This window comes from Sorex araneus, chromosome 2 (assembly GCF_027595985.1).
Source record: "Sorex araneus isolate mSorAra2 chromosome 2, mSorAra2.pri, whole genome shotgun sequence".
In the NCBI taxonomy this organism is placed as follows: domain Eukaryota; kingdom Metazoa; phylum Chordata; class Mammalia; order Eulipotyphla; family Soricidae; genus Sorex; species Sorex araneus.
Window position 1 is genome coordinate 188838614 of NC_073303.1, and position 18157 is coordinate 188856770.

The following is an 18157-nucleotide window of genomic DNA, read 5'->3' on the forward strand; positions in this document are numbered from 1 at the left end:
TATCTGAGTTACTTCTGTTTTTCTTTTAATTTTTAAATATGATTCACATTCAGCTCTGTGTGTATAAGTATGCCAAACCATGACTTGACATATAATGTAAAGTGATCTGCATAAGCTTATCTCAAGCTATCTCCTCATCTAGATATATAACTTTAAAAAATCTTTGAATTTTTTTTCTGGATAATTGGATAATTATCAATTATTTAGTTTGGAAACTACAGCTAATATCTTACTAAATGATGTAGCCAGTCACATAAAGTTTTGAGGACTGAAAACATGTGTTTAGCCAGACCAGTTCATCATATATATTCACTGTACTGAATGCTCCAAAATTCTGTAGGTATGTGCACAAATGTCTTTTGTATATGTTTGGCCTCTGTTCAGTGTTACTTAGTTTCTTTCCACCTTCATATTTCAAAGATAACTTTATCAGTCATTCACCTGAAACATCTGACAAGTGTTTCACAGTATTTGTGGCATTGTGAATTAGGATGCTAAACTCTGCAGACAAGCTGACTCCTAATTATACTTATGTATCATTCGGTACCTCTGCCGGTTCCTTCACGCGTGAGGCTCATCCAAACATGTAGAGAGAGGCCGTGAGCATGGCTATGGCTAGGCTCCAGAGGTCTTCAGCCACCTGGAGCTCTGCTCAGGGCAAGGAGGGAAGCTGGAGTCATCCCCTCCAAGGAGGTCCCAGGGAGGAACCGGCAGAGGAACTCAGGTGTGTGGGACCTAGGGCTGAGACCTCCAAGCCTGCTCGGATCAGGACTGGGCCTCCTCTGTCCAGATTTCCCATTTCCCAGTAGCTAGGCAGTCACATCCAGGGACTGCCCCCAGCGCATGTAATCCTGTCAACGGCCAGCATCCAGAGACTTAAAAACAAGCTCCTGGAAGCACACGACCACAAAGACTTATGTCTTACGTCTTATATCTTATAGCCTACTTCTCCCTCTGGGAGAACCTGGCAAGCTACTGGGAGTTTCCTGCCCACATGGGAGAACCTCTCAGGGTCCCCATGGTGTATTAATATGCCAAAACCAGTAACAAGCTGGGTCTCAATCCCCTGACCCTGAAAGAGCCTCCAGTACAGCATCATTGGAAGGATGAATAGAGAGAGGCTTCTAAAATCTCAGGGCTTGGACGATTGGAGATGTTACTGAGACCGCTCGAGAAATTCGACAATCAATGGGATGATGATGATGATGATGATGATGATGATGATGATGATGATGATGATGATGATGATGATGATGATTTGGTGCATTTTGTAAATGGTCTGTTTCTCAGTTTATAAACTTTCAATTGAAATTTAACCAATACTTAGATCACAAAACTAATATGACTTCAAAAAAAGTGCAGAATAGGTATACATTTTAAAACAATATTGAACTTATAGTAAGCAATTATTAGCTATTGCTTACAGGATGGATCCAATATTGTGGTTAGGAGAGAAAAGAAAAAGAATTGATTTAGTATATGTTATCTGACAATATTCTAAACATGACCAATGTGAACATTTTTACAATAATAAAGGAATTTGTAGCTACGGATCAATAGTAACCTGTCAGTTGCTTGATGTATTCTAAATAAAAAGAGATTAAGTACTTTTGGTGGCAGCAATAATTGTTCAAAGAAATGGATTGTTGAACTCTGTAGGTACATATCAGATATCTGGATAACCTGTGTCATAAAAAAGTAGTCATTTTTACCTCAACAAAAATGTTCTCATGTCAAGTTTTTCAAGCACACAACTACAAAATTTGTTCAAACTTGGCCTCGGAAAAATATGTTGCTTAACATTTCGACTCTGATTCATTGTGTTCAGCCAAAGTATACAGCAATCAAGTATTCCCAAATATATAGATGTTTATCTCCATAGAGAGAGAGGATTTATGCAGATTTTTGCTTGGATGGTTAGAAAACTTACAACTCGGAGAGCTGAATGTATAAAACCTAATGAAAAATGACTAATTTTACATCAGTATTACACACACGCCCCGGGCTTCCCTTGCAAATCAGTACAGGCTGGGCAGCTTGAAACAACAAAGTAATATATTATCTTTCACATTCTGGAAGCCAGAAGTCTGAAATGAGTCTTTTGGGACCCAGATCAAGCTGTTGACAAAGCTAGGCTCCCTTCGGGGACTCTTGGAAGAATCTATTTCTTCCCTTTGGAGCTGTGGACCTTGGCTCTTAGTCCCTTCATTCATCTTCAGCGTCAGAGTCCAGCAGCTGTTCTTCCTGACTCCGCACCCCTCTGCTTCTGTCCCCTCTCCTCGTTCTCTTCTATTTGTGGTGACACTCCCTCTGACTTCTTCCTATAAATATACTTAAGACGACATTTAGGGCCCATTCAAAGAGAATCTATTTAAATATTCTTCATCACCGATGCAAAGAAACCTGTTTAAATGTTTTTTTTCTGCATAGCGCTGACTTACTCTTTTATTTATTTATTTATTTATTTTGTGATGGAGGAGTAGTGAACATTATCCAGCCCGCAGATAACAAAGAAAAAGAATCATTGTGAAAAAATGGTTTAGGCATCACAGTCAAATTATTCATCTGATTAGTCTAAACTGTTCTAAAATTACAGAATTTTTGAATTAAAGTTCGATGAGGCTATAGCTTTGCCGGTTAAATCAGTAGCTTCCCCAAGAAAAAATCAGCATGAGAGCATTATTTTGTCTTTTAAGTAAATTATCAAAATCATTAATGAGACTGATAAAATTAATTTCTTTTCTTTCTGCTTATTATTATAAGTGCATTCATTTTTCTTACCGTTTTTCCTTAATATGTGTAAGGGAGCCAGATTTATTATATATGTAGTGGTCTATGAATACAGTCTTAGGAATTCACATTATAAATTTGATAGAATGTACTAGTTTAACCATTCTTTAGGGGTATATGCAAAGTGGATTCTAGGTAACCAAAATATAGAGAAACAGATAATTGAAAGTAAAAGTTGGCAAAAGTAGTCTTAAATTAGACTTTTATAAATGAGCTGTATCATTCAGTTCTAGCTTCTATAAAATTATACTAAAAATTAAATGATGTGAACTAAAATATGAAATGTATAACATTTCATATACTTAAAATATTTGAAATATATAAAATGTCATTCAAGGTATGTACGTATTCTAGCTATGAAAACTGAAAGTTTAAGATCAGGTGCTTGTTCAGGTGAACTCTTGGTCAGAGTTAAAATTTCCTGTATTACAGACGAATGATATATCTATAGATAGATAGGTAAATAGTTACAAATATAGATATACAGAGAGATGATCTTCTTATATTATTTTTTTAAAAGGCACTACTTGGCCTTCCATCCTTGTTAACACATCTATTGTTTTTTTTTTTTTTTAGCTTTTGGGGCCACACGTGGTGATGCTCAGGGGTTACTTCTGGCTCTGCACTCAGGAATTACTCTTTTTTTGGGGGATCATATGGGATGCTGGGAATCGAAACCAGGTCAGCAGCTTGCAAGGCAAATGCCCTACCAGCTGTGCTATTGCTCCAGCCCCTATTAACTCATCTAAACCTACTTAATTTTCAAATACCTCACCTTTATATGTCACTACATTGGAATTAAAATTTTAATAAATTAATTTGGGAAACAAATTTAGTCCATTGCAGTGGCAAGCAGTTACTCCCTAAACATCCTTGTTTCCAAAAATTGTGTTTTAGTATCAACCACTTTACCACTGTTGTAGCAATGTCGTCCCATTGTTCATTGATTTGCTCAAGCAGGCACCAGTAACGGAGGGAAGGGTCAGGGCATAGATTAATGCACTTTCTCTCTGAGGACGCTCCTTGGCCCCTCTTTGGCTGGACGTCCAAAGCCCCCATGTTGGGAAAGCAGGAATGTTGGGAAGCCTGGGTGGAGGGGGGGCTTCCCTCAGGCCAAGCTAGAGCGGGTACAGCCTCCATTGCGATGCCACTGTTCTCTGGGCTGTGGGGGTGGAGGCCAGAGCTCCTGGGGAGGGGGGGTTGGATTTGTCTTAGGGTGCAGCGTCTCTGGATAGCTGGGGAGTGGCTACAACAGTTCTTAAACTACCCGCAAGCACACCATGTACAGTCACCCTTTTCCTACTTCTCGACGTATCATAGGCCTACAACAGTGCTCTTTTCTGGGATGTGTTTTGCTGACTGTTCACACCCCACAGAGCTCAGGTGCTTCTCCAGGCAGGGTGCTCAGGGCTTGCTCCTGGCATGCTCAGGGTCTGAGGTGGTCTAGGGATCAAATCCAGGCCTTCCGTAGGCAAAGCTTGTACTCCCGTCCTTGGAGCTATGCTGGCCTCATGGTTGCGTCAGGGCCCTCCAAAGCCCACCTAGCTGGAGTGACCACCTCCTTCAGCAGTTGGGGGACCAATTGGGGAGAGAGAGGAAATAACTGAATGAACAGACCCAGAAAAGGCAGCTAATCCCGGGCCAGAAAGTCCCTAATTGTCCCGAGACCCACCAAACAGGGAATAGGTCGGTTGACAGTTGGGTTCGGGGTATAAAAGGGGCTTGGAGATGTAGGGTCTTGCTGGTTCTCTGGGGAGACAACTCTGGTTGATTGATCGATCAATATGGGGTCTCTGTCTTGGCATGAAATAAAGCTCTGTTGAACTTACGCATTTGTGCTGCACTCATTCCTTAGACCACAGACCCCAATAGTTTGAATGTCCACATGCTGCTTCCTTAAGAACTAGCGCTCTTCCCAGATAGCCAACTCTAGGCTGCCCACAGAAGGAGAGACAGGGCTGATACTTGAGATTCAGAAGTACTTCAGATTGAGAAGCTCCTACCAGTAAGTGTTCTTTGTACTGGCTTCACACTTCAGCAGAGGTTAGAATGACAATGTTAGAAACACATACTGAGAGGGCAGAAATGTAGTACAAGGGTTACGGTTAGGGACCTCTGGACATGATCTGGGACTGAGAAAGTAGTGGACTGAACGATGGCAAGGCGGGAAGGGTCAGGGCATAAACTAATGCTCTTTCCCTCTGAGGACACTCCTTGTCCACTCTGTCCTGCTGTTCAGAGCCATGTTGGGGAAGGGGGGGTGTTGGGGTTCCTGGGGTGGGGCTGGGGGAGCTTCCCTCAGGCCCAACTGTTGCACAAGCAGGAGGGGGTACAGCCTCCATTGTGACGTCCCGGTTGTCTGGGCTTCAGGACATGGAAACCAGGGGTCCCAGGGCAGTTTGGAATTCTCAATGGCCAATGGGGTTGCAGAACCTGGACCACACCCATGAGCCTGCTCTATAAATGCGAGGCCTCAGCCCCTTGTGGTACCCTGTTATTGCACCGCTGTTCATTAGGACACATCCTCATGGATAACTGGAGTAGAGATGAGGCCCCAACCCCCTTCCCTGGTGGTGATCCTTGAGAGAAAAAGGAAACAACAGCTGGCTAGAGCTAGGAAAACCGTAAGAAAAAAAGTGCTGGGACCGGGTTCCTGGGTCTAGCCCAAGGCCCTATGATGACCCCTCAGTGGTCAGTGTGTGTGTGTGTGTGTGTGTGTGTGTGTGTGTGTGTGTGTGTGTGACTGACTGATGAGCCCCCGGGCCCTTTCCAGACCCACCCAAGTCTTCAGCCAGTGTCACCCAGCAGCTGCTGCCCCCTCCGGGGACTTCTGGGGACTCTGGCCCAGTACCCCTAGGGGTCCCCTCCTCGCGTCAAACACCATCCCCCTGCCCACTGGGTTCCTCCCACGGAGAGAGCTTCTGTCAGCGGGGTGTGAATCAGGAGGCTCAAGCAGGTGTTGCTTTGTTTTTCTGCAGCTTAACAACTATGAGATCGAAAATGGTTTGGTCCCAGGACAGCGGCAGAAGAAGAATAACAGCTGCGGAGATGGTGGCCAGACTACCGTCCCCTCCAGGGCCCGCCAACTGCCAACTACTGGGGTAAGTCCTGCCCTGCCGGCATTCCACGTAGATGGATGCTCAAGGGGTGCTGTGGGAGGTTTAGGAATGTGGAAGGAGGGGGCCACCCACAGAAACTCTCGTCCTGGTTCCCCACATGCTCAGGCTCTGCTTGGCCCGCCGTGGGGCGCACTACCTCAGCCCTGGGCACGAGGATGTCCCTTGAATGGGCAAGTTTGGCCTTTGAGGTTGAGTTAGGACACGATGGGAAGGAGCGTCCCCAGGTATCAGCATGCTGGGTGGCCTCAGGAAACAGGGTTCTCGTGTCTCGTCACATGCCATGGTCAAATCAGATCAACACCTTTCAGAGCGATCATTTAGCTGGAGCCCCTTATGTTTAAGCGAGCCCCTTCATCAGAAGTCTGGTTCAAGATCTAACAGTGGAGAAGGTTACGTGGATGTATGGAGCCCTACTGGTCTCTAGTCGTGGGCCTCGCTAGAGAACTCTGGGTCACAGCGAAAAAAAAAAAAGCCTCGTAATGGGACAGGGTAACCCTGCAGCCAGGGACATGTGTGGGACTGGCCAACGGCCCTCTTTGGAATGTCCCCTTTGTTCTCTCCTGCAACATTCCAAGGGGTCCTGCCACCCCTGGACACCTGGTCTCTGTCTGACTCTCTCTGTTTTCCTGGCCTTTGTTCCCTCTGTTCTTTTTGCTCCCTCTAGATCAAGGCCTGGGGGGAAGAGTGGCCCTTACTGCTCCAATGGAGAGTACTGACTGTCCCATCAGAAAAGGGGCAGGGCAGGTGCCATGCCCTCTGCCAGATCTGCACGAGCTGCTGGCTGCATTTCCACTGTGGGGGTGTCTCTCTTGTCCCCATCCTGCCTTGGACCATTCTTGATGTTTTCTCTCCTGCCTGATTGATGGGGATGTTTTGAATCCCCCCCCACCCTTCCCCCTCTGTCAGGAATCAGAGAACAGGGAAAGAGGGCATGCTGTCCTCCTTGGATGACAGGGACTGAAGTGGGCAGGAGGCCTTCCAGTGAAGGGTCGGGGAGGCACTGACTGACCGAATTGGGTCTTCCAGATTGCCGAACACGTCAAAGACCCGGCGATGAAAAAGTTGAAACTTCTACCCAAATTCTTGGCAGAGATCGCGGAAATGGTAACCCCTGCTCCAAGGGAAGTTGCGGCTTCTGTCTGAAAGGGGGTGTTGCTAGAGGACAGGGCGAGAGAGAAGCAAGGCAGTGCCCACCTAGGGGAAGGGGGGAAGGGTGATGAGAAGGTCACCATGTCAATGTGGACCTGGCCTGGAAACCACAATCAAGGCTGAGGTAGGTAGCAAGAAAGAGTCCAAGAAAATGGGGGGTGGGAGGCACAGAGCAGGGATTGAGCCCTGGGCTGAAGCGTAAACTTCACCACACAGCACCAAGATTCAGGAGCTTAAAGCCAGGGAGGAAGGCAAGGGCCTGAGTGATGGTGGTGGTAGGGCGGGGGGGGGGGGGGAGGCGAATGGCATTTCCTGGGTCCTGAGAGTAAGACCATCAGGACTCGTGCAAGGGACCGACTGTCCCAGATGCTGTTTCCTTGGGCCTGGGAGTCTTGTGTTTGCCACATGTGCCCAACGCTCAAGCTGCCCCCCGCTGCCTGTCCTCACTCCCAGCCTCATGCCCGCAGGTGAAGAAGAAGGACCGAGAGGTCAAGAGACTGCGAAAGCAGAAAGGCTATTATCTCCGCCTGCTGCAACAGCACACCGCTGATTTTCATCAGCTGGCTGCATGCCAAGAATCGGCCATCCAACAGGAGCGGCTGGCCCTGGAAGAGTTGAGAAATGAGAAAATACGATGGGATTGGGAATTGGATGCAGTGAAAGAGAAATTCAAAACACTAGAAGTAAGAGCGGGGTGCCCTACACTGGGGCAGGAAGACCTGAAGCTGGCTTCCTTCCTCACTCCCTCTTCACCTTCTTCCCTCACCTCTAGGAACTTCTGAAAACCATCCAAAAAGATAACCTGCAGCTCCTGACTCAGCTCAAAGCCGTGAGAAATAGTAAGTGACAGGGATCCTAGCAGGGAGGAGCTAGCTTTGGGCGAGGTGGGGGCAGGGTGAGGGGGGGGTGGTACACAGGGAAGCAGAAGCCAGCGGGATCTGCCCTAGGGGGTACCACTGTCATCGGCTGTCTGTGACCCTGGGATCCTCCTACAGGACATGAAGCAGAGCAGGAGCAGGAGCAGGATGAAGAACATGAGGATGTGAAGGAGAAAAATGAGCTGAAGAAAAAGGAGGAGGAGGAAGAGGAGGAGGAGGAGGAGGAGGAGGAGGAAGAGGAAGAGGCTAAGAAGGGGGAGGGGCAGGAGGAGGAGGTGAAGGAGGAGGAGGAGGAGGAGGAGAAAGAGAAGGAGATGAAGAAGGAGGAGGAGAGGCAGGAGGAAGTGAAGGAGGAGGAGGAGGGGCAGGACATGAAGGAGGGGCAGGGCCAGGAGGTAAAAGTGGAGGAGGTGGGGCAGGAAGAGGAGGTGAAGGAGGAGGAGGTGGAAGAGAAGGATAAGGAAGTGAAGGAGGGGGAGGAGGTGAAGGGTAAGGAGGTGGAGGAGAAGGATAAGGAGGTGAAGGAGGAGGAGGTGAAGGAGAAGGAGGTGGAGGAGAAGGATAAGGAGGTGAAGGAGGAAGAGGAGGTGAAGGAGGAAGAGGTGAAGGAGGAGGAGGTGAAGGAGGTGGAGGAGAAGGATGAGGAGGTGAAGGAGGAAGAGGAGGTGAAGGAGGAAGAGGTGAAGGAGGAGGAGGTGGAGGAGGATAAGGAAGTGAAAGAGGATGAGGAGGTGAAGGAAAAGGAGGAGGTGAAGGAGGAGGTGAAAGAGGAAGAGGTGAGGGAGGAGGAGGTGGAGGAGAAGGATGAGGAGATGAAGGAGGAGGAGGAGGTTAAGGAGGAAGAGGTGAAGGAGGAGGAGGTGGAGAATAAGGAAGTGAAGGAGGAGAAGGAAGTGAAGGAGGAGGAGGTGGGGGAGGATAAGGAAGTGAAAGAGGAGGAGGAGGTGAAGGAGGAAGAGGAGGTGAAGGAGGAGGTGAAGGAGGAAGAGGTGGAGGAGGATAAGAAAGTGAAAGAGGAGGAGGAGGTGAAGGAGGAGGGGATGAAGGAGGAGGTGGAGAAGGATAAGGAGGTGAAGGAGGAGAAGGAGGTGAAGGAGGAGGAGGTGAAGGAGGAGGAGATGAAGGAGGAGGTGGAGAAGGATAAGGAGGTGAAGGAGGAGAAGGAGGTTAAGGAGGAGGAGGTGAAGGAGAAGGAGGTGGAGGAGAAGGATAAGGAGGTGAAGGAGGAAGAGGAGGTGGAGGAGGAGGAGGTGAAGGAGGAGGAGGTGAAAGAGGAGGTAAAGGAAGAGGAGGTGAAGGAGGTGGAGGTGGAGAATGATAAAGAAGTGAAGGAGAAGGAGGAGGTGGTGGATGAGGAGGAGGTGAAGGAGGAGGAGGTGAAGGAGGAGGAAGTGGAGGAGAAGGATGAGGAGGTGAAGGAGGAGAAGGAGGTGAAAGAGGAGCAGGTGAAGGAGAAGGAGGTGGAGGAGGATAAGGAAGTGAAGGAGGAGGAGGAGGTGAAGGAGGAGGAGGTGGGGAAGGATAAGGAGGTGAAGGAGGAGGAGAAGGGGCAGGAGGTGAAGGAGGGGCAGGGCCAGGAGGTGAAGGAGGAGAAGGAGAGTGCGGCAGTGCTGTATTTGGACGACAGCGACACTGAGAATCAGCTATACGAACCCGAGGTGAGCCTGAGCACTGCCCTCAGTGTTCCCTGGGACAAACCCTCCTGAACTCTTGGTTTCCCTCCTTCCAATTTCTCTCAACCCCCAACTTTCCCGTGGGGCTTTCTGGGCCCCCTCCACTCAACACCTCCTTGAAACCCCACGTATGCTTTAGGGGCCACAACACCTCCTTGAAACCCCACGTATGCTTTAGGGGCCAGGAAGGGACTGCCCTTCCCAAGGACACCCAACCAACACACGCCTTTCGCTCTTTCCCCAGACACAAGTCTCGTGCATAATGCAGGAGGTCCCTGAGGAAGAGATAGAGGAGCTCCTAAGGAGTATGGAGGCAAAAAGGAAATCTTCCCAGTCCTCCAAGAAGGAGAAGGCCACAGTCCCCAAGCCCACTGACCAGACAGCTCCACAAGTAGATTCCGTGGAGAAACAAGGCAATTTTTTCTGGGGACTGGTGTCCTACTTTATGTACGGGTCACATGAACCCACCAAGTCAGACATTATTACAGTATAGCTATATTCCATTCTCCACCTCCCCGCAGCCCCCTCCTCCCCACCCCTTACCCTTCTCAACCAGCATTGGCTTAGAATAATAAAATAATTTCTAAAAGTACTAAACATTGTCTAATCTCTGGAACAAAACGAACACATCAAAATCTGCATACTGTCCTAAGGGGTCACATGATGACACACTTGGGGTTTGGATATGGATAGAATTCTTAACATTTTTAGGGGTGCATATAAATGATAGTTCTAATTATGGGTGAAGTAGAATATAAAACCTTACCTTTGTTTAAAAAAAGTCATGCTGATTATCATTTTAAAATATAAATATGTGGGATATAAAGATAGCTCAAATGGCTGGAGGAGATGCATCATATACAGGGGCCCAACTCAATCCTCTGTCTTCCGTGGTCACTCAAGCACTGTGAGGAGTGAGTCCCCTGCCCTAAGTAAATAAACACTGAGTTCCACTACACTACCAGAATTTCTAGTACTACAGCATAAATTTTATAAATTTATAAAAATGGGGCTAGAGAAGTAGCACAGAGGCTAAGACATTTGCCATGCCTGTGCCCAACTAATGTTTGATCCTCAACATCACATGGTCCCCTGAGCACTACCAACAGTGACCCCAAGAACAGTGCTGTGAATAGCTCCCAAGTTCCACCAGGTATGGCCCCAAAATAGCTTCACTCTAGGAACCACTTTAGATACATTTAAAATCATTTCCTAGCTTTTCAGTTTTAGCATTTAGTTTTTATCAATTTTTTATATTAATGCAAGAGAAGACAGATATATCAAGAGATTAATGAGCCAAAAAGAACAATAATGTTAACACAAACTTTGCTCTTAAAGCAGTGAAAAATAATAAGACTGTTTTTCTGTCACAGGAGAGACTGTAATAATTATCAAATAAAAAAATTTTTAAATAAACCCATTCATTTTTACTTTAGATGATTCTGAAGTTTTTTGATTACCTAGGAAAATTAGTATAAATATATATTAATCCATGTTTTTGTACACACAGATAATTCACACAAAATACCAAATGTAATATATGTATATCCATGTAAATCACACAAAGAAATTTGTTAACTCTTGATTTATACAGTCATGATAAAATTTTGTAAGATATAAACACTGGAAAATGCAGCATAGTGTTCATTTTAATATTATTCTCTTGTAGAATTTGAATTGTATTCAGTCATCGAAGATAGAAATCTTCATCAAAGATAGAAAGATTCAATAAATTTCCAAGACTCAGGAGATAGCTAAGTGTCCAGGGTGTTTGCCTTGCATGAGTCAGGCTCAAGATTGATCCCTGGCATCCCATGTAACACTTCCAAGAGTTATCCCTGAGCACAGAGCCACGAGTAAGTCCTGAACACTGCTGTGTTCCAAAATAAAACAAACTTAGTTTTATTATTTATTTTATATTTATTATTATATTCCGATCATTTTAGGATTAACAGTGTTGGTAGTATGTCTTAGTATGATATTCACACATGAAAGATGACAAATATCTGGTTGGGTTATTGTAATTATAGCAATGACTTTGTCATTGCATCACAAAATAAAAATAATGTCTTACACTTGAAAAAGAAAATATCTACTACTTAAGAATCCATGTGTGCATAGAACATTAAATTGGTTAAGGGTTTGCATTTCTTCATGGTATACTAGCTTGTTTGATTAATTTTTTCATGGAGAATAACAAGTTTTAATAAAATAAGGCATCTTATTGGTGGCATGGGATATTGTAAAAATACTAAAAAGTGTCTGATAAGTTTGATTCTAATACAATGGAAGATACAGAAAAAATGATGGAAAAGATGGAAGCAGCAGGGGAAAATGTAATTTTTTTAAAATCCCCATAGGGTATGGAGACTCAAGGTCCAAGCTGAAGGTAAAGGAAGAAATCATGATTGGTTATTAATAATTTAACCTAAAATAAATATTAAACAAAAAGTTAAATAACTCTAAAAGACATACTTATGTCTCAATGGATATGGAAATCTGCATCTATTAATTTTTGAATAAGGTAAGTTCATTTTCTAGACTAAGAGAAAGACCAGAGTACACCTGGAGTAAGGTGTGCTGTTCTCCTTTATTGAGGAAATTACATACTTCTGTCATACAGTAGAGTAAAAACTGCCATAAATTTTCTCTCAGACATTTTCAGTGCTTGAAATGTGATGTGCCGTGTAGGGACATCAATGCCCTTTTTTTAGCGTTTAAGTAATGTGTGAGTTCGGGTATTGCTTAAATTAAAAATAGGTTCTTGCCATTGGCTAGAGCCAGCAGACAGTCCATTATTAATAACACAATGTCTACAGAGACCGTTGATAAAACCAGTAGCTGGTCTGGGCAAGCAGAGTGACTGCGAATGCCTAACGTGTGGCCAATTGTGTTCATTCTTGTATCCTGTCCTTTCCTGGGAATGGCAGTGTGAAGATGTGAAAATCAGGCTGTTTCTACGGGGTTTATGAAGATGGTCCTACCACATATTCATTATTGACTCATTAATTGAGTCAATAAAAACTCACTATTACTCATTAATATTAGGTTCATTCCAGTTACTCAAGAATCTAGCAGGAATGTGGGATCCTCCAGCACAGAGGCAACCAAAAATACCTGAGGGTGTTGAGGCTAAGCCAGCACACTAGGATGAACTTCTGGATGCTGCCCTGAAAGCAGGAAGCAGAACCAAGGTCCCACTTTTACATTAAGTGGGCAAGATAAAACTTGATGTTTTATGTCCAGATGATCTGCAGAAGTACAGCATGCTCTCATACACCCACTGGTCATAACTTATCTTGGCCGTACAAAGCAGCGGTTTCCCGCTCTCTTACACATCTTTAATCTGGTTTGAACGAGCCTTCTCTTTGCCCTGTGTGTAACCAACCACAACCAAAGCTACAGACCAAACATAATGGCCACTCAATACATCTATTGCAAACTACAGCATCCAACAGGAGAGAGAACAAAAGGGAATGCCCTGCCTCAGAGGCAGGATAGCCTGGGAGGGGTCAAGATGGGGGTGGTGGAAGGGATACTGGGAGCATTGGTGGAGGAGAATGGGCACTGGTGGAGGGATGTAAACTAAAGAAACATGAAAGTTCATAAGTTTATAACTGTACCCAATGGTGATTCACTAATAATTTTTTTAAAAAACTAAAAAAAAAATGTGGGGGACATAATCTGTAGAACCTATGCGTCCAGCTCCATATCTTCCTCTAACATTTTAATCATTGCAACATAGCTTTGACAACAGAGTTTCAGCAAGACAATGTATAACCTGATGCTTTTGTTGAATGCTTATCCTATAACTTTTAGTGATTCTTTTCCTGTGAAGAAGTCATTAGGATGTAACTGTTAAAAAGTAGAATAAAAAAAAAGTAGAATAAAAGGTGGCCTCTGGCAGTCATGCTTCGCCTAGAGGCAGATCAACGTCTTGCTCCTGTGCCCTCTCTACATTCCTCTCGTGTATCCTGTCTCTGCGCCTCCGCCTGAAAGAATAATCATGCCACACGAGGGTATGACAAATCACCTCAATGCACGAAGGGGATAGTTCAAGGTCCCAGGTTTGATTCATTTTAAAGCAAAGCATCCTGAATTTCTCTGCTGCTGAGCTTGTGGCTGTTGTTTCCATGACTTAAAGAATAATGAGCATCTGCATAAAGAGTACACCAGGTCCTGGGCCTGTCGTGAAAATACACGTTTTTAGGAGAGTCTTGTATGTGACAACCATGACTTTAATGGCATAGAAATGGGGGTGAGGGGATAAGTTTGTCAGCACTAGTTTTCTAAAACAATCACAGTGTTTGTCCACAAGCCAGGAAGAATGAGAGTAGATGGATAGAGTTTATAAAATTAAGGATTTGGGGAGTGTTTTCATGGTACATGGTGAATGACATATTGAGAACTTACTAGAGACTTCTTAATTGAAAGGGATCCTTGTCAAGATGAGCGCATTTACAATATAAATGTAGTAAAACTACGTTTAATGAGAAAACTTTTATTGCCAGAGCTTCCCAAATTCTAAAAGATATTGGGAATATTATTTCAGTATTGTAGGTGCTAAGATACTGAGTTTCAGTAGTATTAAGAGTGAAGTAGCTCTTAGTTTACCAAATAACTCTCAGGATTTTGACTGAGGTGCAGAGTTCCTGAAGTATGTGTGGGAAATGATACTTCCTTTTAGTGAGTTCTTTTGTATCTGTATCTCTGGATGATTGAGTTGAATGATTCTTTTTGAATAAGGATATTATTAATATAATGTTGTACTTGTGCCCTTGGAGAATGTTGAATGCTGCTTGTCTGAAACTATTTTATGCTTTAAAGACTATTAAGACACTCCAAAAAGCAGGCAATCAAAGGTATATTATGCTGTAAGGGAGAAGAAATAACACTTGAGACTTTCAAAATCCATATTAATCACAAAATATGAATCTGATCCATTAAAGAAAAAAAACGCTTACTTTTTGCTTATTGGATATAATTTCAATGATATTGGGTGGGGATTCCACTAAAATTGCAATAATTTACTGTAGTTTGCCATTTGTTATTATCAAATTTAGAGGTAAAATTTCGGTGATTAAGTGGAAAAGCAATTAAGATATTCACCCTTTCTCTAAATAGTCTTTATATCATATCTTAATACTGTAAAGTCTTACTTTAGTTCATAATAGTTATGTCAATTGTTTCTCCTGGAAGGAAGAGATTGAGGAAAAATATTCATGAGCTCTTATTCTGTCAAGACAATTTGTGTGTGCTAAATAACTTAACTTTACTCTTTTATACACATGTCAGAGTATCATCACCCATTCTGTGTTCCTCCAAGATAAGGGGTGCTATGACCATGCAAACTTTAATAAATATAACAGTTCCTTTGATTAAGTTGAAGTAAAATATTGCCTTATATTTATTTATTCTTATTTTGGGGTCACATCTGTTTGTGCTCAGGGCTTACTCCTGGCTCTGCACTCATGGAACACTGCTTCTGGGGTTTGGTGGGCCATGTGGGGTAGTTGGAATTTATTCCAGGTTAGTTGCATGCAAAGCAAACACCCATTGCACTACCTCTCCAGTCATACAATCAATTTCTTTCCTTACTCAAAGAATGGTGTAAGTTTTGGTTAATTCCTAGAATAATAAAAATATTTATTTGAGAGTTTTTGTTAGTGCTTACATTGCTTTAATCATGGAACTAATTTTGAGGGTTTACTTTACCAGTATTAATCCTTTCTAAATATAATCATATAAAAGTGAGATTTTTGTATCACTTGTATCACTGTTGTCCCATTGTTCATCAATTTCTCGAGCGGGCACCAACAACTCTCTCCATCGTGAGACTTCGTTGTTACTGTTTTTGGCATATCGAATATACCACGGAGAGCTTGCTAGGCTCTGCTGCGAGGGCAGAATACTCTCAGTAGCTTGTCGAACTCTCCAAGAGTGACGGAGGAATCTAACCCAGGTCGGCCGCGTGCAAGGCAAACACCCTACTTGAAATTATTAATATATGAGTAGTAGAAAGTAATTTATAAGGAAGTTTTTTATAGTACTTCAAATCATCAAAATATAGAAAAAAATATGTACAGATAATTTTGAAGGGTGAACATATTTTAATATAACTAAACTTCCTGTTAACATTTTTGGAGACAGTACTTTCTTAGATATTCTCATGCCACAGTTTTGAAACCTGAGATTCTTGTATTTTAATAAATTTTGAAATTTCTATAAGTCAGGCTTGGGGTTAAAATTTTTTAGAAGGGGCGGGGTTTGGGCCAAATTTAGCAATGCTCAGTTATTACATCTGGCTCTGTGCTCAGGGATAATTCCAAGAAGAGTTTAGGGAACCTTAAGTGGTGCTGGTATCTAATCTGTATTGGTTGTATGATAAGCCAAGTCTTTACCCATATTATTATCTGGGTATGTTTTTGTATATATAATTAAGCTAATTTTTATAATTAACATATAGAGAAATCTTAGAAGACAATAATATATATTATCAGCACCTTTACAAGATATCTTTCCTGTAAAGCTATTATAATTAAAAATAACTATTAACACTATTAACAGTGAGTCAAAAATGCTTCTTTTTTTATTAGATATTCTCTATTTAACAAGACCAAATTCCACCGACTTCAAAAATATATAAACTGGAGGATGTACTGAGAAAAAAAAATAGTACTTCTTGAGCCTGAGAAGATAATACAGCAGGTTGAGCATTTGCCCTGTATGTGGCAGCCCCATGTTCAATCTTTGGCATCTCATATACTCCCCTGAGCCCTGCCAAGAAGTATTGAGTACAAGGTTATACTCTGAGCATTATCATGTGTGGCCCAAAGACAAACAAAAACTTCTGAATATACACTATTTTATTTGACAAGTATCAGAAACTCTAAGATAGTAAGTTCCCAACAGCAATACAGGCAGCAATTCTTTTTTGCAAGGATGAAATATATATATATATATATATATATAACTTTAAAACTAAAATTGATTTAGCTGCTTTTGTCAATCATCATACTAATTTGTATATTTTGGTTTTAATAGAAATTTATTACAAAAGAGTACACACACAGAGTCTGGAATACTACTTGACATTTGTAAACTTGTTCAAACTTCCTGCTGAAATATAGAAAATTATGTAATAGTTATTAGAATTGAATCTCCTTTTATTTCAGCTTATAACTAATACCCACAAACCAAAAGAGATATTGAGAATGAATAAACTCTTCTATATATATATATATATAAATACTTTTATCTCATGCTGCACTTCATTGCAATGGAGACTCCAGCTATTTATATCACTGCTCCAGTGTGCTCAAAGTCAATAAATTCTTGCCTCTGAATTCTGCAGTTTGGTGGATGTTTATTGTAGTATTAGCCCTTTTATGAATATGGACTTTTTCATTTTCCACTCAATTTTATGACAGCTGATCTTTTGCTAGAGTGCCAGACATCACCTCTAGAAAGGAGTAATTATTCTCCCAAAATATTCTTTTATGTCAATCACTATTGCACACATACATATTTTTTCATTTTAATGGCAAGTCTTGACCTGGGCATATGGACTTGTTAATAAACTTGACTATTTCTCTAGGCAAAGGTAATGATGGTCTCTTAAATACTTAGCTGTAGTAATGCATTTTAGAAACATTATTCATAAGCAACTTTTTAAGTACTAAATGAATTATCGCAGGCATGATTGGGCGAGTTAAACACTATTGCCCCCTGGAATCAGGAACACAGTGAATTTCATAATACAGAGAAAAATCACGGCAAATAGAGCAATGTGAATGCCATCTTGCTGTATTGGATCATGCTCGGCTTAGTCAATGATGAGTTGGTGAAAATAGTTGTATATACACCAAGCTGTTTTTGTCTTACTGGGGAAATTTTAAAGAATAGGAATTTGTTGAATTTTAAAGCCAATTCTTAACATTAATAAAATGCTTTATAACTAATAGGCAATATTCTGGCCCATATTTGTCAAAAAGCACTAACCTGAGGGTGTGATCTTCATTTGAACAATTTTCTGTTTAGAATATGAGATAAATTTGTTTAACAAGGTTTACTGGTTATAACTGAACATCACTTGAGTATTTATAATGACTTAAATAAATTTACTTAAAACGAAGACAAAATAAAGTATTAGCATCATTGTTAATATTTCAGGATAAGGAAAAAGGAATTCATTAGCCTAAAATTCTATTTTTTAGATATTAAAAGTGCTCATGACAAAACTTTTATAAACTTTGTCAGTGGATATGAAGACTGGAGTTTGAGATCTTCTCTTCTAGAGATAAATTGAGGTGAAAAGTTTCTCAGCTATGGGTCCCAGCAGAGATGTGCAGGGTGATCTTTGTTGGATCCTAGCTCACGCCCTACCAAACTCCTTGCAGCCTCAAGTTGTTGTACTTCACTATTTGTCTCCACCTGAAATTCTTTTCTGTGAGGGAGGGTGATGAACCTGGAAAACCTGGGTAAGGTCTAGGACTGACTTTCCTTTCCTGAAAAGACAAATTCCTCGCTCAAGCCTGAGTACACATTT

General features: G+C 42.4%; 1 pseudogene; it reads right to left on the minus strand.

Moving 5' to 3' along the window:
• Nucleotides 1-10168, minus strand: part of LOC129401721 (basic proline-rich protein-like) — a 291942-nt pseudogene extending 281774 nt beyond the window's left edge.
• Nucleotides 10169-18157: the final 7989 nt, after the last annotated feature.